We start from the raw sequence: 21,024 nt of genomic DNA on the forward strand, positions 1-21,024 counted from the left end.
CGCCACGTCCCTTATTTCTCTTTCTTTCCTTCTCTCTCTTGATAGCAATACATTACGCAATAAGAGTACAAGGGTCGAGCAGTAGCATATATATACTATGTCTGGCAGCTATTCTCGCACCAGCATCACTGCTATTACCGCCTCGCAGGCCCGTAGCCCGAAACTTCTTTTCGATTGAGGGGAGGCCTGTGCTGAAGGCCTTAAAAAAGAATATTCCTTTAATAATGTCCTCAGTAGAGCCCACACCTTTCGCCAAGTTTTTTTTGTTTTCGGGGGGCTCCCGTCCTCCCTCCCTGGCGACGGCCCTGGCACCTCGCGTTTGGCTATTGGAACTATGCATGCTTTAAGTTATTTCCAAAACTTCTGAATATATTACTTAATTGAAAGTGACCGAAATACACGGCTCATCCTAAAAGAATGAGCTATAGGCTGCGCGAAGTAGACCGGTAACACGCCGTAAGCGCGCGCTTCCACAGCCTTCAGTTCAGCGGTGTGACGTCAAAGGGGCCCTGCAACACTTATTTTCCTGGTCAGAAAATGCTGTATACTTGATAGCCGAGGCTCCTGAGAACTTGCGAGCCGCGCATTCTAGCACAGCACGTAGCCTGGAATTGACAAATAAATTTCAAAATTAGCTAGAAAGAGGGCCATCTTTCTACAAATGGTGTCATATACCCGACTAACGACGCCATATACCCAAATGCACTGTCATTGGCTGATTTGAGTATCGCAAGCTGTATATTCACCGAGGCCACCGTGGGAGGACGCCTCGCATGGCCTCGAGCGTTATTGGGACCGCGCTGAACGTATACGCGGCGCGTTCGAAAAAAAAGAATGCACTCAAGGTGATGGCGTATGCATGACGTAACTTCCTTTCCCTTAGCCTTTAAACATGACGAGAGATGAGAGACAGCAATGGCACCTCTCGACAAAGCTCGTACTTGAAGGATTCCAGAAACGTTTTCGGTGGTTGATCCGTATGGTCGCAGACTTTTTTAATGAAACCATTCGATGGTCTTGGAAAAGTCTGGCAGGGCCCCTTTCTATGTTGGCAGCGGTAAAGGAGTCTTTTTCCTAAAATATTTCGGTCATACCGTAATCATAAAGCATCAGGCACACATATTCTGAGCCTTGGAATTCGCGGAAGTGTTTGGAGAGTTCAAATGGTCATTGAATTTAGCATGCAAAAGTACGGTTCTCTGACAGAAATGCTGTACTATGTGGCAGCTGGGTTGAAGCTGTCACACTTTTGCATCAGTATTGTGTTTATTTGCGTGCGATTGACACATCGAAATGGTCTTCGAATACTCGACGAATATTACGATTTAGCTTGTGGCCGCTTGATTAAAATACAGATTTGCTCATATAGATAAGAATTCAATTACATATTTCCACGGCAATATAAAACTTTATTCGGCTCGAGCTTCAAAGCTTTAGATAGATTGAATACCTCTGACAGGAGCTTTCAGTTCCCGAATTAGAAATAATGTCCGGTTCCGAGGCCGCGGAGTTACCTCCAGGCCAAATGCAAATGGTTACACATGCAGAAACACACGTGTGTGCGATGCGCTGAGTGCGTTGAACACCCAAAAGTCAGAAACTAACCGGGACTTTCTCCTAAGAATGCACTCAATAATTCAGTGGGCAATTCAAAGACTTTCTTTACAAGAAAGGATAAGTGCCAGGTATACCTGTATATTGTCCTTCCGACTTGGATTTCTGTACATTCCTTGAAACAGTTTTCTTCTTTCGGTTTGCGCATAGTAGAAGTCTCGCGATAGTATCACATAGTTATATAATCATACAATGCCAAAACTCCACCATTCTTCAAGTTACGGCGTCAATTTCTTTTACATTGCTTAGTTTAAGCTAGACATCGTCACTGAAGTATGGATAGGTGCGCAAGCACGCTTCCAACGAATATTTTATTCGCAATTATTGTTTCTCACTACCACCAGCAGTTGCATTGCCAGTTAGGACATATCTAAGTGCAATTTAGGAAACGATGGTCAGGAAAAATGAAGCAAAATAATAAAACAAAATACAGATGAAGTAATGATTGAAATAATCTTACGGGTGCCTTTTTGGTAGTCTGCCATGAAGGTTTCACTCGCTTTGTGTTGGAACGTTCTAATTAGACTTTACTATAGGAAGTAAAACTCAATCTTAACAACGAAAATAACAAAAAGATATTTCATTTCGTTCGTGGGAAGTGTGTGCAATATAAAATTTAGTGGAAAGTGAAGCTGCTTCTGAAAGTAGAAAAAAGTGACGTACGTGGAGTGTACACAGGAGAAAAACATTCTGTCGTTAATTTCGAAGGCGCCCTTAGTTGTCTCGATAATCAGCTATTTATGGAGAAGTTGCAAGGCGAAACTCCTATGTTCGTCTATGATATCTGCGTTATTTCTTCGATTAGGCAGATAGTAGTTTCTGTGCGTTCGGCTGAAGCGTCGGACGGAACGTTCTTTTTTGGGTTTTTCAAATAACCAACGGTGGTGTTTCCTTCTTTTTTGGGGTTTTTCAAATAACCAACGGTGGTGTTTCCCCATGTACTCGTTTTTTTACCATAGAAACTTGATCGCTTTTGTTGCAAGGGATGCCGTCAACCATTTCTGGACAGTTCTAACATGCAGACGTTTTATGGCACCTCTACCATCGCTATTTTTCAACAAAATAAGCCATCAAAACGTGGCTATTTTGAGAGAAGTTCTAAATACTAGAAAGCAGTCGCAAGTCTCATTCCCCCCACCCCCCCCCCCAAAAAAAAAAAGAATTGCGCAGCTGAATCGTTTGATTTCTTGTAATTGTTTTTTCTAAGGCCCCCCCTCACGATCCCAAGTCTAATACGCAAGCGCTTCTCACGAACACATTACACAAAGTGGCTCGCTATAGACGTTCCCTCGTTATGATATGGTAGTCAAACAGCCGAGTTTTTTCTACCGAGTACAGTTGATAGCTCGTCTGTTGACAACAGTGTGCAATGCACTCATTATCTCTTCTGGACACACACAGCCCTTCACGTTGTTGTTGTTTTTTTTTTTTGCCTTGGGAAAGCAACACGTGTACGTTTAAGTTCTTCTGCAATAAACGGGCTTTTTAACTTACGCAGCGACCACACGAGGTCACGGAAACCTGCTGCGTTCGTTACTCTCGCTACCACATTACTTCTCGTGTTGCACGAAAGCCTATAACATCAGTGGTCATTTTCATGGTTGTGTTAGCAGTCTTACGTTCTGTTCCGGGGAACATATCACCTATTTCCGAATAGCGAGATAAAAGTGAATTTTAGTATGTTCTTTGATTTGCACGAATACAATCACCGCATGGCTCCGAAACACGTCACTCCCACTGAGACTAAGACTTGTCGTTTTATTCGGTAAAGTAATAAAGCCTGGACATATTTCTCCAATGGGGCACCCCACTTTATCTCTTGCTGACCGTAAGTCTACATAAGTTACCACCCCGGTTTTACGACATCCTTCTACAGTGAGATCTGCGAACGCGCAAAAGAAGCCGCACCACGAGGCCCACGTGAATTCGAGCTCACAGGTGTTTGAGCCAGTTCTAAAAACACCATACGCAGTATGGGACACATTTCTCGCCACCATTGCAACGAGACGTACCACGTAACATAAGTTGCAAGCGCGGTGACGGAACGTCGCAAACTTGGATTTGCCCTTCAGAGTTTGCTTCTTGGTGAAGCAGACCTGCGAGGGGGGAAGCCACCCATGTAACATCCGAAGACATCAGAAGGTCGGCGCTCTAAGTATCGCTTTCTTGTTTTCCCTGAGAGGAGGGGCTCTCCTCGCTCCTTGAACGGCGTTCGCTGCAGAGAAGCGTGGTAACGAGCCGGTAGCACGCGATCGCCTCGTTGCCCTAACGGGGCAGGGAAGAGGAGCATCTTATCAGATCGAGGGCATCTGGCAGACGCGCCCTCGCATGCCGCTACCGACGAGAAAGCCTCGAGTCTTCAGTCTTCGTCGATGAAATGTGCTCACGCGCTCGTTTCATGGCGGGACCTCAGTGCGCCAAGGTATATAGGCCGGACTTCATACACCCTGCTCACCGGGATGCTTCTTTTTTGGCTTTGAACGAAAGAACTTTACACCCAGCAGAGATGAAGATGCGTGAAACACAGTCATGCTCATTGTTTATGCGGACTAGAAGCATGCCATCAGACAATCTGAAATCGCAAGATAAGGACTGGTGTTTCACAACTCGAAACGAGCCACGTGGAATGATTTTTCAATGTGCGTGCGAGTTCGTGTGTGCATGGTGGAGAGGAGAGATGCGCGTGTTCACGCGTGTTTGTAGGTCACGGTGACTGCGGGTGTTTGGTTATGTCTCGACTACCAATTGAGCAGCGTAAACAGCACTATCTGAAGTACTCCTTCCTAGCGGGACAACGTGAAAAGTGACTTAAGCTCTAACTATAGGTATAACTATAACCTCTCAGTCACGTTTAGCGTGAGTGAGAGGCAGGCGGAGGGGTGTTAAGGAATTGAGCAGAATAAATTAAGCAGAAGAAAATGGACGAAGAGGTGCACAAAAAACCTATCACACAGAACTCGTGTTTTAAAAAAGATTGCTAACGTTTGGATCGCTATCAGTCGTCTCTGTTGATGAAAGCCCTAGCGAAATCGTGTATTTATGTCGTGGAGATGAAAACGATATCGTAATCTATATATGCGCAGGGTATGGAAGCTACACTGCAAGCTTGCGTTTCTTTGTTTGGCCCCAAGATATGACACGTTCGAAGAAGATAGATGGCGCAGTTCAGGAAAACTCGTCACAGAAGAGGGACAAAACAAATAATCGTCTTTACTTGTTGGGACGAAACACGAATGAAATCATTTTTTAGGCTTTTCTCGCTGAAAGTAACTCAGAAACTCACTGCGTATTGACCTATATTCTGTTAGCTTGTTTGTTTGTTTTGTCATTTCGTAAGCTGAAGCAAGAATGAAAACCGAGGCATCCTCGATTTTTTGAAGCACCGTTAGGAAATGCTAGACACAATTAGAATTAACGCTTTGGGTACCAAGCAAGTGTGCTTGCAGTAGTTACCCAATGAGTGTCTTGAAAAGGCTCTGAAAGGCTGCTCTTCTGGCTTTTGCTGTGACTGTGCTGCGGGTATACCACGCAGGCCTGGTGTTTTTTTGTTATAATTTCATCATTTGTCAAAAGCGCCTCAAACATTAATCCAGCGTTTTGTTCAGCCCTCTGTATCTTGCTTTCATAGATAATATAGCGTGTATGTGTAAAAGTGCAAGTAATTTAGAATGTGTCTGCACATGAACAATTTAAGCTTGTAAAGTTAGCTTCTCCGCAAGAAGAAGCATTATACAGCGAAGCTTATTTATTGTTTCTTTCTTGTTTTGTCTAGTTCTTGGTAATCGATAATACGGATGTATTTCAACCGTAGCTATACATGCACGCGAACAAGCAGTAAGCATGCTTAATTAATAGGCAACTAACACGATGTGCCTTGTCTACAAGCAGGACACCGACTGTCGATTGCCCAAGTATTCAATTTCGTAGAACTTTATACTCGATAAGAAAGGGTATGATGCCTCTTGATGAGAGCGTGCTAACCGCAGACTACTTGTTAAAGGCAATGAAAACTATATTGCTCCTCAGTAGAGAAGCGATACTCTGAAAAGCACATAATTAACTAACAACTGTTAGCGATCATAACAGAAGTCTCGCAGATTTCTTGTTCAAAGTAAATGCACTTGTTATGCCTGGAACTTCTGTGATGTGGAACTGAAGGTCGTTTCATGAGAGTACTTTTATATCGTCATCAAGCGTCCTTGCTATAAGCTGGCGACGGCGCTTACCATGAACGTGAACATTTACCTGGCAACCAGTGCAACTAAGTACAAGGCATTTCTGCTTTTGAAAGGATAACGCACTCCATTTTTTTTTTCAACTCGCCATGTTTGCGTGCTTCTTTGCGCGTATCTCGAGACAAAAAAGGCAATGTTACTTTTCACTGATGGATAGGAGCCACTCCTGGCAAAAACTAACAGGGCAACTTTTGTCTTCTCACCGCTGAAAAAGCGTCGCCTCCTAAAGGGGCTTATGGTGTGTTGGTGGACACACAGAGGCGGAGGCGTAGCTTTTCCGGGGGAAGGCATTTAGTTAATGCTCGTCCGGTCGTTACCTGGAAGAACGAACGGGCAATCTCACGTGGCTCGTATAGTCGCGAGGCTGCTCCTCGGACGAGATAGCGATCGCCCGAGAGGATTTGGAACGGAAGCGTGAGTTATCCCGGGGGAGCGCGAGCTTCTGGCCTCGTATCTATACTCCGCCACTTTGTCAAGAGAGCGGGGAGAAGGGCTAAAACACAGAGGCGAAGCCACACGGAGATTTGCTCTTCTTGTTCTGTAAGGGGCGTTCGCTAAACGCACTTACGTGGCTAGCCGAGCGCGCTGCATGGCGTGTTTTCTGAGTAGCAAAACTATTCGACGCTACGCTGACACCACCTGTCTGACAGCGCGTCTGGGGTTTTAGCGATGTGCGGAACAACCACCACGTGCGTGCCCACCGGAGCAAAACCATTCATTACGAGGAGATGGAAAGTAGGCTAAGCGAATTCCGTAACACGGGGGAGGGCAGGAAAGAGAAGAAAGGGACCATGATCCTACACGATCCGAGGCTCGAAAGTGATGGTCACGGAAACACGAGACTGTAGTAGCACGCGAACGGGCTTCGTGGGTGTCTGTGCCAAACGGTGGTGTTCTTAATCTTTCTTTGTTTTTACTAGCTTGGAGTATATCGTGCGCTGCTTTTTTTTTTCTCTCGTAATTGTTCGATACTTCAGTGCTCGGTAGGTCATTAGTAAAATGAAGGCTGGGAAGAGCACGGTTCTCATGGACGTGATTTGTTTTTTCTTGACGTTTACATCCAACTTCGTCTTTGGTTTCGGGTACTCAGAAAGCGTGACCTACATGGCCCACTATCCATTTTTATTGTGGTGCAAGCATACGTCAGCAAAATACGTGGAACTCACTCAGGATCACTAAAGAAACAAGTTTCGCACTCAGGCTTCCTCGGACTCACACTCACTGAAGTCTTTTTTTTTTCCACCGGACAAAAAAACGTCCTCTCAATCAGGTTTCTTCAAGTTCAAGTTTCAAGTTTCAAGTTTTATTATTTCCAAAAACAAGGTACAAAATCTAAGATATACAGACGAGGGTCCCAGAGCCAGAGACTTTAGTGGGACCCTCGGTTTGTCGATACAAATCGACGGTAAAATTTATACACAGCAACAGAAAATTCTTACAATATACGGACATCAAAATGCACTTTTATATCACAAATAAAGCCTAAACACGCAACATGGTATAAAAAAAAATGAAGACCAAACGAGTCAAACAGGTAAACGATCACAAGTAAGGTTATTCGAGAAAATTATTTTTGACGGACTTTTTGAACAAAAGAATTGAAGTGCAACGCTTAATGATAGAAGGTAACGCATTCCAAAAGGATATCGCACTGAAAGCGGAAGTTTTTTGCCCATAATTAGTATGAGCGAGGGTTAACAGGAAATTTTTATCAGCCGCAAACCTGGTCACATTATTATTCTGAAAAAAATCAGATGTAATAAATGGAAATTCGAGTTGATTATACAGCAGTTTGTGGAATAAGGTCACAAGATTTAACCGGAACAAAAGATCTACTGCAATATATTGTAAGAGCGTAGTAATGTAAAGGCGTTGTATTGTGAAGAACTAGAAGTGACAATGCGAATTGACTGATTTTGAATGTGCTGTATTGATGATAAATGACAAGTATAAGTGTTGCCCCATGAGACTACACCGTAAGTAATATGACTATGAATGAACGCAAAGTACAGCGCCAGTAGAGCTTCACGGGAAAAAAAAAAGGGCGTGCTTTGATTAATGCGCGGATACCAAACGCAGTCTTCTGTTTAAGATGGTTAAAGTGACTGCGAAAGGTAAGACATGGGTCAAAATATATGCCAAGAAAGACGACACCAGAACAAGCAGAAATGGAATGAATACCAAGTTGTATTAAGGGAATAGCAGATAATGACCTCTGAGCACTTTTAACCACCATAAATTTAGTTTTTGTGGAGTTGATAACTAAGTGATTACTGCTGCACCAATTCATAAGGGCACTTAATGCATGATTTAACTTTGAAACAAGAGCATCAATGTTTTTATCAGATGAAGATATTGTTGTGTCATCAGCGTATAGAACACAGTGACCACAGTCAAAAGAGCTAAGAACATCAGGAAGATCATTCATATATAAAATAAATAGCAAAGTACCCAATACTGAGTCCTGCGGTACTCCTTGATCAACATGTTTTGTTGTAGAGAAGGTATTTGCGGCGTGTATACTGTGTGCTGTCGGTCAAGTAGGTAATTTCTTAAGAGTGTAAGCGCAGGGCCTGTTATTCCATAGGACTGAAGTTTATGCAATAAGACTTGATGATTTACAGTGTCTAAGGCTTTAGTGAGATCTAAAAAAATCGAACTCACTAAATTTCCCGAATCGATAGTTTTCTTTATGTAATCAGTTAGAGACAGCACAGCTAGACTTGTTGAGCTACCTGGATGAAAACCAAATTGGCTGTCTTTAAGCAACTTAACTTTAACTAGATATCCATTCAAACGTTCAACGAACAATTTTTCGACTAGTTTGCTGAGGCAGGAAAGAATTGAAATTGGATGGTAGTTGGAAACTGTTTGTTTATCGCCTTTTTTAAAAACTGGAATGACTTTAGCTTTTTTAAGAATGCAGGAAATAAACCCTGTTTAAACATAAGGTTGATAATATGACACAGCTTATCGGAAACTAAATGTGCAACCAGTTTTAAATGCCTTACACAAATGTCATCTAAGCCAGGCCCTGTATTTTTAAGATTAGCAATAGTGGAAAAGACTTCCTGTGGTGTTGTTGGGAAAAGAAAGAATGACTGCGTGGTACGACCCAGAGAAGTATATGACTGCGCATGGGGGCAGTGGTTAGTATAGACGGAAGAAAAGTATTCCGAAAAGGCATTGGCAATTTCTTTGGGCTCAGAGAAGGTGGATTCATTGTAGTCGATTTTGGTTAGAGGGACATTAGCAGATGACTTGTTAAGGAATGAGTTGAGCAGCTGCCACTGCCTTTTGGCGTTAGTCCTATTCTTGTCGAATTCATTTTTATAGTACATTTTTTTGCTTGCTTGAGCGGGACCAGACTCACCAAATAATCAGTCACCCATACTCCGTCCGACTCTGACTCATGACCATTTTTAAGTGTGAGCGAGTCTAAGAGAGTCGACTGCTCTGTTCTGTTCTTTTTTAACTGTTTTGCTGGGGAGAGGTTGAAGTCGATATTACCTCGACTACGCTATATCGGTACGTTTTGCAGCGAAAGAAATAACGAGGGGTACCCAAAGATACCAATCAGCAAAAAAATTGTAATGGCATACTAAAACGATAAAACAAGCTGAATTAACATGACAATGTACAGTTTTTGCTTGCAGCAGCTCATCTTGCATGCGGCTTCAAGTCGTCCTGAAGAAGAACGCACTGTTATTGCTTCTGTAAGTTGTTACCACTCTTTTGAAACCTATCATGGAAGTTATGTACACCACAGTGAATGTGGCTCCATTCGGTTTGCTAAGATATCAAAGTGTAGATATACGAGAGGCTGTCTATTCTTAGCTGTAGGATGTCAAGCGCAGCCCAAAATAATCACTTGTTTACTCAGTCTTTGCGTCTGAACTTTTATTCTATGGTTCAGACGAAACTCTAAACCATTAAAGGTGTTGTTTAACCTCAACCATACGTTGTCAAAGAAACCAACCTTACACTTCGAAGCAAGTTCAATAAGTTTAACGGGGCTTTATCTTCTTTGTGTGATGTTCTATTCCTTCTCTCTCTTTCTCCACGTCCTTTCAACCCCTAGTCAGTTTAAGGTAGCAAACAGCACGCAAACACGTCATTAAACCTTCCAACCTAACTCAATATGTCACTATATTTATGATCAAAGGGTTGGAGTCAGCAGCCTACTAATTTGTACAACCAATCGAAATAAAAGTTCCGAAAGGCTGTTTCCTTAAGCATAAAAAAAAAATCCAAGCCCAGCACCTCTTCTGGTGCCGGCTTGACCTTGAACTTGAACACCAGCAAGAAAATACGTGAACAGCTTGTCACCCACCTTTCCGTAGTTATAGCGCTCCCATTGCCAGCCACATGTAAGCAATCGCAAACCACTACGACAGGGTGCCACCTGCATACTGGTGAAAGTTGTCAATCCACGCATCTCCTGCAAATGGTTCCTTCGGTGTTCCCGCATACGGTCATACTCCGAAAAGCAAGATGCATCACTCGTCTTCAGAATGTGCGGCTTTTTTTTACTTACTCTTATTCATACTTTATCCGCGCTTATATACCTATGAGCAGACAGTATTCATCGCGGTGGAGGTAAAGCTGTCGGGAGGGAAGTAGGGGGTGGGAGCAGCTATCATTGATGCTTCAAGCAAACATGCAAACAAATGCTTCCTCGTTGGCAGCGAAAGCCCACGGTACATCCCGGGAGCGAAAATTGCGAACCACAGGACCCACCATGACAGGACACGAAGAGATATGGGGGGACGTTTAAATCAACTTCGACCTGATGAAGACATCCACAACTTTTCTTTACTCGTCAAAACGAGACGGATGTGCAGAGGGACTGAACTCAGGAACATAAGTTTTTTTTCACGATTTCTCTTCGTACCCCCAAGCTCTTACGTTTATGACAGGAGATGCTCCTACACAAGTGCACTGATATTCGAATGAATACGGAGTAGGAATGGTACTGTGGTATAAAACGCTGCCCTGGAGAGTGTGCGTCATGCTTTGACGTAGAAAATCGGTGTGCGGGGCCGATTTAGTAATTCAAGGTGCGCGGGAATCATGATGATGGTGATAGCGCTAAAACTATGAGCGCGCCCATGCGCGTGCTCGTGCGCGCACCACGTGGAAAAGCTCCCGAGCCACGGGGACAGCTCGGCTGACCCCAGAAAGCAGAACGCAAGGAAAGGTTCGGGCCACGTCCCGGCTGCTCGTTCTGACCCTCCGTGTCCGGGCCTCGTCCCGGCGTTGAAGTCCTCGGGTGCCTCCTGGACTGGGCATCGCCCCACCTCGCCAGAGTGCAGAACGCAAGGAAAGGTTCGGGCCACGTCCCGGCTGCTCGTTCTGACCCTCCGTGTCCGGGCCTCGTCCCGGCGTTGAAGTCCTCAGGTGCGTCCTGGACTGGGCATCGCCCCACCTCGCCAGAGAGCAGAGAGCAAGGGCAGGTTCGGGCCACGCCCCGGCTGCTCGTTCTGACCCTCCGTGCCCGGGCCTCGTCCCGGCGTTGAAGTCCTCGGGTGCGTCCTGGACTGGGCGTCGCCCACCTCGCCACCCACGTTGTTCTGAAGCGGCGTTCGTCACGGCCAGCTGCTGTTCTGGTCTCGGAGCGAGACGCTGTCCCAGCTCTGTTCGCGGCAGTCGGCGGTACGCTGTTCTCGGTGGCAAGCCCAGGCGTTGACCACCGTACTGGGATGGCCCTGGCGGTTATCTTCTAGACCGAGCCCCGCCTCGGTAGGAACTCCGCAAGCACCAGGCATCGCGCCTCCTGACTACCAGAGAGCTCAAGGTGAAGAGCAACGTTCACGCCCCAAGCGTAGAATGTGAGTGAATGAACAAGAACAATAACTCTCTTCGCGTAGGACTGTTAGCGCGTGTATATCTGTGTGAGTTTATGTTGTGTGTATCCATTTGTCCGTCTTCGTGTGTATAAAAGTCTCTCGTTGTCCTCGAACGTCCTCTGTCCTCATCTGGCTAGCCTGCGCCCACAGTTGCCCCACAGGTACTTCCCCCCCCCCCCCATTTTCCTTTCAAAACCCCGCATATGCGCACAACTTTGAGTGGTCGACATTCTTCCGAATCGGAAGCTCTTCTTGGACAGGCAAAGCTACCACGACGTCTCATGCAAGCCTGGACCGAAGACCTAAAATTAAACGAAGCAAATTTCGGGTCAGCCGAAGAAAAGATGAAATTCCGCGCCTTTTGGAGCAGTAGTACCAGAAGCAGACCCTCGCCATTTTATTTCGTCGAAGCGGACGGAGAGAGGCGGAGGGCGCTGGCGTTCGAGTGGCAGTGCCACCACTGGCTACCACTGGCGCCCGTATCACGCGTGGCGGCTAAAGGACGCCATACGCCTCGCCTTGCACTGCGCAGCCTCGGCCTCCGCGTCACCAGCAAGGCACGGCATCTTCCAAGCTGACGGGGGCGGCTGCCTCGGCTCAAATCCCACTCTGCGTGACCACTACGCATTTCGCTCTCACTGATGTCTTTTTTTTTTTCACGCACCCGTGAAGGTCGAAAGGGCCGTAAAACTAAATGCGACGAAGACTCCAAAACAAAAAAAGAGCAAGAAGGGAAAAAAAGTGCCAAATAATCCGAGTGAATAAGTAAGGAGGTTTTTTTATCAGGTCGCTCGATCTACGAAGAAGGGGCCCGGCCGCGGGACGGTTCTTTTCGGGAATACGGGGCCTCGCGCGCGCCCGCGGAAGATCCTTATCGACGAAATGCACCTGGTGCTGTTGATGCCTTGCGAGCGCCTCGAGTGCTTCTCCTCCCTTCTCGTTCTTCTTCCGGAACGGCATGCACTGCCGGCGTCCCGCAACAGGAGAGCTCACCGGCGGCGTGACCGGCGACGCGCTGCCAGGTCCACAAAGAGGTGAAGAAGAGTCTAGTCCAGAGACGGGCGTCGCTCTTTCTTGAATGTTTTTTCTTTCTTTCGCAGGAGGACCTTTCAAACAGCGTCTTCTTTGGCTACTACAACTACATGCCTTATGCTCGCCGAAGACGAATTGGGAGTGCCTCCTCCGCACGCATCGCTGGTCACCGCAGCCGCGACAGCGTTTTGAAGTACCGTCATGGGAGGCCGCAATGTCACCAGACGCGAGCGCCGTTTCCGCGGCCTGTTGACAAGAGCATCTGGATAAGGATGAACGAGCGCGAGAATGTGCAGGCACGCTCGTTCATGGGATGATCATCGATAGTCACTTTTCAGAGAATGAACACTCCCGCGAGGGTCACGGTCCTACTTGCATTCAAAATCATTTTCAATAATTTGCAGTTTTGTAGGTGGCAAACAAGTTCTACGGGAGCCTACAAGATGCAGGAATGGTAAAATTGTCACGCAGTCAACTGTAGAACAAGTTCTGACGTGACCTAGCCGTATAATTTTTCAAAAATAAACTTCGTGGGGGAAGAAAGGAAACTCGCACCATCCCTTTTTTGCCTAAGACTACGACAAGGCGAAACCGAATCATTTTTTTTTTCAAGTGAATTGTATCGATTACCCCTTCCCTCCCACAATGCTCTCCCGAACACAATCTGCAACAACCGTGTTCTTGCACAGTGTCCTGTAGAACGAAACGTTAACACCTATTTCACTGACAGTTTTTTAGACTATTCTTCAACTTCAAGCTGGCTACATTATGTACATGAGCTTCAAATAGCCATAATTCATCTCGTTATTTGAAAACTATATTAGTGACGGAACAAGCTTTCGTTTTTCTTTGCTCCAGATTTACAGCACCTAAATACATACACAAGCTGTCATTCGCATTCTTTGCGGCATACTATATACAGAAATGCAGGGCGAACATGAAGAGTCCATGTCGACACAACCGAATATTTAGGAACCAAATATTCAATAAAAAATTTAAACTATGAATCATATATTGCCAACGTAATCAAGAGTAAAAAAAAAGTTCTATTGCCCAAAAAGTGTTAACCGAGCGTGAAAATGGCACATTCACACACGCGCGCATCCACTTATTCATTCAACCAAGCTGTACGCATTTTGGATGAGTGACTGTCTGTGTTGGGGCGTGTGCGCAATTTTTGAGGTCGATTAATTTCATATCAGAATGTATCGAGTGACACAGCTCCTATGTCAGCCGCCCTTCCAGATTTGCCCTGCAGTCGCTCATTTATGTCAAAATAGCGCTTGGTCACGTAACAGAAATGGAACACCTGTGCTTACCGTTTGTCGTTAGCAGACCTGAAGAACCTCGCAGAATTAGAAATACCGAGGTAGGAACACCACATAGCCGCACGCGACACGATGCCACCATCCATCTTCGTCTAATGCTTGAAATTGACCTGGTTTTCTACGTATTCTGTTCGTTCAACGCCTCGTGATGCTTCTCCGTACTATCTTTCCAATCATCGCCTGTGGCGGGACAGCCGACGGAAGCAGATGACCGAGCATAATTCCATTTGTGATAACGCTGCGCAAGAAAGAGGGTAAGCGGACGCAAGCTTGATGGACAAGCGAAATCGAATTCTTTCCGCACTTCGTCCGATTCAAAGCTGCCGAGTACCTTATCCTTAAAGCAGCCGAGTATGTACTTTATCCACTAGACCACCACGGTGGGGCTACGCCCTTCGTTTTTTTTTTAATTTGTTAGGCAACCATTAGGAGTCTGCGTGTCTTTCGAAGTCAAAGCTGAATTTAGCTTTCCGAAGTTGGTAGTCAAAATTTTTACTACAATCCCATTTACTGAAACCACAATATCGTCCAGCATTTGTAACGTTTTCCTCCAGCTATTCGAACTGTAGTATGTCTACGAGAGAAACGGGAAATACAGCACTATTAGAGACAAGACAGGATGACCACATAAAACACCTACCGAATTCAGGGCACTTCTGTCTACTTGTCGCAAAACAACGGTGTCATGACACGCCTTTTATTGCGATAGCAATTATATGGACCCTGTCGGCTGGATTTCGCCGCCGGCATCTGCGTGGCGCTTGGATCCTCCGAAGAAGGCTGGTCTACCAGCCGAAACTGTTAGGATTAAATAAATATTTTATTGTTTTGTTTCCTAGACTGCACTATTCTCAAAGTTTATAACTTTTATTACGGTAGCCGAAAGAAACTTCGATCATCTATTTTATCCATATATATATATATATATATATATATATATATATATATATATATATATATATATATATATATATATATATATATATATATGTGTGTGTGTGTGTGTGTGTGTGTGTGATAGAAAAAGTAAGAAAAGCTTTGGAAAGCATGCAAAGAGGCAAAGCTGCTGGTGAGGATCAGGTAACATCAGATCTGCTGAAAGATGGAGGACAGATTGTGTTAGAAAAACTAGCCACCCTGTTTACGAGGTGCCTCCTGACGGGAAGAGTACCAGAGTCTTGGAAGAATGCTAACATCATCTTAATACATAAGAAAGGAGATGACAAGGACTTGAAAAATTACAGGCCGATCAGTTTGCTATCTGTAGTATACAAGCTATTTACAAAGGTAATTGCTAACAGAGTAAAGAAAACATTAGAATTCAATCAACCAAAGGAACAAGCAGGATTTCGAACAGGCTACTCAACAATCGACCACATTCATACTATCAATCAGGTAATAGAGAAATGCTCAGAATATAACCAACCACTATACATAGCCTTCATAGATTACGAGAAGGCGTTTGAATCAGTAGAAATATCAGCCGTCATGCAGACACTGCGGAATCAGGGCGTCGAAGAAGTATATATAAAGATCCTGGAAGAAATCTACAGGGGATCAACTGCTATCATAGTGCTTCATGAAGAAAGCAACAGAATAACGCGTTCGATGCTCTAACCACTGAGCTACCACAGCGGCCTAGCAACAGAATACCAATCAAGAAGGGTGTAAGGCAGGGGGACACAATCTCCCCAATGCTATTCACCGCGTGCTTACAGGAGGTTTTCAGAAGCCTTGAATGGAAACAGTTAAGGATAAGAGTTAATGGAGAGTACCTTAGTAACCTGCGTTTCGCCGATGACATTGCATTGCTGAGTAACTCAGGGGACGAATTGCAAATCATGATTACGGAGTTAGACAAGGGGAGCAGAAAGGTGGGTCTTAAAATTAATCTGCAGAAAACTAAAGTAATGTACAACAACCTCGGGAAAGGGTAGCGCTTCGAGATAGGTAATACTGCACTTCAAGTTGTGAAAGGCTATGTCTACTTAGGGCAGGTGATAACCGTGGAGCAGAACGACGAGATTGAAGTAACTAGAAGAATAAGAATGGGGTGGAGCACATTTGGCAAGCACTCTCAAATTATGACTGGTAGATTGTCGCTATACCTCAAGAGGAAGGTATATAACAGCTGTATCTTGCCGGTACTTAGCTACGGAGCAGAAACCTGGAGACTTACAAAGAGGGTTCAGCTTAAATTGAGGACGACGCAGCGAGCAATGGAAAGAAAAATGGTAGGTGTAACCTTAAGAGACAAGAAGAGAGCAGAGTGGATTAGGGAACAAACGGGTGGTAAAGATATCATAGTTGAAATCAAGAAGAGGAAATGGACATGGGCCGGGCATGTAGCACGTAGACAGGATAACCGCTGGTCATCAAGGGTAACTAACTGGATTCCCAGAGAAGGAAAGCGGGTTAGGGGGAGACAGAAGGTTAGGTGGGCAGATGAGATTAAGAAGTTTGCGTGTATAAATTTGCAGCAGCAAGCACAGGACCGAGTTATTTGGCGAAACCATGGGAGAGGCCTTTGTCCTGCAGTGGACGTAGTCAGGCTGATGATATATATATATATATATATATATATATATATATATATATATATATATATATATATATATATATATATATATATATATATATATATATATATATGTGTGTGTGTGTGTGTGTGTGTGTGTGTGTGTGTGTGTGTGTGTGTGAACGCAAGGAAGAAAAAATCCTGGAAAAAGACTCCGGCGCGCGGAATCAAACATGCGTCCTCCACGTCGTGAATGCGAGGCGTTAACCACTGAGCCACCGAGGGGTACCTCCTTCAGTGCTCAAACGGCAAGCCACTTATATCTACAACTTACCGCTGTTGGCGGGCATCTCGGGAGAAGGGGGGACTATCGTATTTTCAGCATTATCATCAAGATATCGATATGAGTGCGCGGCGGCTCTCATCTCTAACGCGTACTTTGACCCGCGGAGAGGAGGTGAGTGGACGATCTCTCGCGCGCCCTTATCTCCCTTTGGGGAGGATCATACGTCTTGGTTGGCGTTGGGCTTGCACTGGAACGATTCTTACGGTGCGCACAAAGGCGACTTAAATCATTGCACAGCCTCCGTTTGCCAAAAGAGCCCACTTTTCAGACACATCGAAGTAAAAACTGAGACGCTAATTCACGTTCATCTGAACCCCTGAGTACGTTTCGTGCGTCATTTGTGCGTGAGAAACGTGGGGCACGTTTCGATATGCTTGCCATTTTGCGTTTGACCTTCCACTTTGTTGCTATCGCGTTCATTGCTTGACCTTTGCAGCAAAGCTATGGCTTTTTTATTAAAGTGAAAGTCTTAGGTGCCTCATATAATGCGATAAGTCAACAAGAGTATGAAGTTGGACGTGTTGAAAAGACATAGCTAATGACGTAGTGCGTAAAATATGTGACCCACAGGAAAAGGAAATTCGTCCCTTCCCCTGTGTGTCGCATATTTTGCTGTGTCTCACAGATTTTTCGCGCTTCGTCATTAGTGATAAGTCAGTGTCGAGTTCAATACAAGTGATGTAAAAAAATAATTTAGATCCCCACGTGATTATGCCACAAGCCATCAAAACAGGCCACCAACACTCGTGATATCTTCATGACGTCTCTATGACGTCAGATGATGGCGTCATCAAAGAACATCGCAGCTTGGTCAAAGGTGGGTCTATCTTGAAGAAACTGTAAAACCACGTTCAGTACAACCTTTACGAAGGGCATTGGGAGTGAAGGGATAGGGCCAGGGTTGTCGTTGGGTGGACTTTAAAAGGCACCAAAACTGAAGTCAAAAGGACGCAAAGTAGCCTTGTCATTCATTATTATCGCCGAATTTCTAGCCAAATATAACTGGAGTGGTATATGAGCAGTGTTTTTACTACTGATGAATAAATAAAATCATTTTGTACAAGCAAAACCTGAAGTTTAAATGTAGTAAGAAAACATCTATGGCGCCAACTGTATATTTCTGTCGTCAAACGGGTCAAAAAGTAGCCAGTTTGGCGCAAAGTAGCCCCCAGTGGCGACCCTGGTTAGTGCAGTCTATTGTGAAAAAATAAAAAGAACGTGGCTATGGCTTACGAGTTGTGTTAGGCGAGTGCATAAGGGACTGTGTGAACGTTTGACAGCCATGTCAGTGTAACGAAAAATTACTTTCCTTCCTGTTTTCTCCATTCGTTTTATGCTCCTTCACTTCCCTGTTCCGGGGGTAGAAAATCGATTCCGACCTGCTGAACCTTTGCTTTTCTCTCTTTTTTTCGAATGATCACAACGTCACCAACACGTCACCCGTAAGAATTGTATGCGTACTCTCGTGCGAGTTTCGAAAGCCGCACTGCTGCGTGACAAATGCTCGAATTTATCGGCTCCCCCGCGGGCGCTCGGGCCGCACACTACATTTACCACACCGCGAGTACGCGTGTATGCCACTCGAACAAATGGTGCCCAATTTAACTCTATCGGACGCGTAGATCGGACGCGAGCCGGCGTTCCGTTTGACACGCGCACTGAATCAACCTCGCTCGCATGCGCTCACGCAAGACCACACAATCCGGCAGCGCAGGCCTACCGGTCTCCCAAGAAATAGAGAAATGGGAGTACACATCCGCCGCCCGACCCGAGTAACTTGCCACAGGGATAACAAGGACCGCTGTGACACTTCGCATCTATTTCAACCGCGGCCCGGCCAGGCGACCACACGAATTCGCTGCCCGTAAGGAAACGTATAGTAAAGAAACGTACTCTCAGTCCTCACCCACATGACAGCAAACGCGAAAGGGACAAGGTCAGATACACGCGCGATAGACATCGGAACATTGCGTGTGTATGTCGACGGTGGTCGTCATGGTATCCCTAAAACCCCGCTCACTGACCTCCTCTCCCCCTTTATTTTCCCCCACTTAACCTTCTCTCCTTATCGCCTTACTACCCCCTCCCCTCTTACTCCCCCAAGTTAATATGTCCCTGGAACGTCCCTTCACTTTTCTTCGGTAAGCGAGTGATCAACGGACAGACCACACAGTCAATAGACGACCCTCCGTGAATGTAGACGAAACAGAAACCGAACGAAGCCAAGCCTGTCGCATAGCGTTGGATTCTCATGCGCGCATAAGCCAAGGATAGACACGTCACGGTTCGTTTGGTTGTCACAAAGGGCAGAAGTATCTTTACCGCAGACCGGAAATCAGAAAGGGATATGAGCGACGATTGTGGCCTGTCACCCGCTGCGAAACCGATTCTGCGAGGACGTCTCTGGGGCTGGCCAGTATATTAGGCGCCCGTCCAAAAGGATTAAGCAGTTAGCTGCCCAGTCATCCTGAAAAGGGGACGTTTCGGCCTTGTTCTCTTTACGCAAGAAAGAGTTCGTCCTTTCCCTGCAAACAAACACGCAACAAGCTTGTGCGTGCCCCGTTACATGTGGTCGCCGAGCAAAGCTGTCAATCCTTTAACAAAAACCGGGACCCGCGCCGATGTCCAGTGACGTCTTGCAAATCAGATTAGATTCGAAATGTCGCTCTTTCTATATGCTCGCCACCCACGGCTCTCTCTGGCTTTTTCCAGTGAGCCGATAGGATCACCTCGATTTAAGCGGGGTGGCCGCCGTATCGGTGGAAATCTGAGCGCCGCATTCCAAGCTCTCGCGTGTGTAGTGCGTGCGCGACTCGCGGACGCTGTAATCGCCCAGGGGGATCGCAGTAGACGGCGGCGGTTGCGACCGTGAAGAACACGCACAAAGCGAGACCGACTCTTCGGCCTTGCTCGCGAATTTTTCACGCCAGTCTGAATTCTTTTTGTGTTCGGGGGAAAGTAATAATAGACGTTGTAAACACGAGTAAGAAAGCGGTGCTGTCGAGGCAACAGTGGGAGCATTGTTATCGGCTTCCTGTTTGTTTCGGATGGTCCTTTTCTATATCGTTTACTTTTTTTGTGTGTGTTGAATATAGAATAGTTCGTGCTAGTTTACAGTACAAAGGTAGAGAAAAGATCATTTACATCACTTGCATAACCAAGCCTCATCTCTCGAATTATACGATAAATATCAAGTATGCATGTTAAAGCACATTGGAGCAAGCAGTTTTACCTAACACTGGCACGTGGCGGCACCCCTGGGTAAGAAGCGCATCTGATCGTAACACCGCAGTTGATTCGTGTTGGCTATTGACCTATAATATGATGCCCAATGTTTTATAGAGCATGTCACACCGTGGGTAACAGCAGCTCCGAAGGCAGTGGGCACGAGCATCTGCATGAAAAGAGGGCACCTGAGGAAATGGTTAAACGGGTTGGCGGGCTAGTTGTTGTGCATCTACAGTAGTTTTAAGAGCACAACTGTTTAGCGAAGACTTTTTAATAAGTCAACCGCTCATAAATATCATCCTAACGAATATGTGCCACAGGAATTGAATTATTAGTACCACTACACACCACTGGCTGACTAAAAATGAAGAAGGCAACAATTAACCCACCGAATGGCTGCTAAGCGGTGGCGGCGGCGCGCCGACTATACCCCGAATACGTTGAACGAGAGGATACTATAGGGAACGGGAAAGGCCACGTCGAATGCGATAAACCCCAAGACGATGACAGGCCTAAGCTAACGACAACCTGCTCGTAGATCTACGAGAGCTGCTAACACTTGGTTTCAGAGCGAGTTTCAGTCTGCGGAGTTTGGCAAACTACGTTTTGTCTGTGATTATCTGTGGTTTAACTAAAGCTTGTCTATATGCGCTGAGAATCAACGTACTCATGTACAAATAACCCATCGTCATTTAACTAGGGCCTACAATCAACTTGGAAGCAACAAGATTAGATTTAAGAATCATCCGGTTTGAGCAGTTAATGTAAGGCTCAAGCATCGCCTTTTTTTTTTTTGGCACAAAACGACACCAAAAAAGACAGTAGACTGGACAAAGCGCTTTGTCCTGTCTTTCATCTCATGGTGTCGTTTTTC

The sequence above is a fragment of the Rhipicephalus microplus genome, chromosome 3 (assembly GCF_043290135.1).
Source record: "Rhipicephalus microplus isolate Deutch F79 chromosome 3, USDA_Rmic, whole genome shotgun sequence".
Taxonomy (NCBI): domain Eukaryota; kingdom Metazoa; phylum Arthropoda; class Arachnida; order Ixodida; family Ixodidae; genus Rhipicephalus; species Rhipicephalus microplus.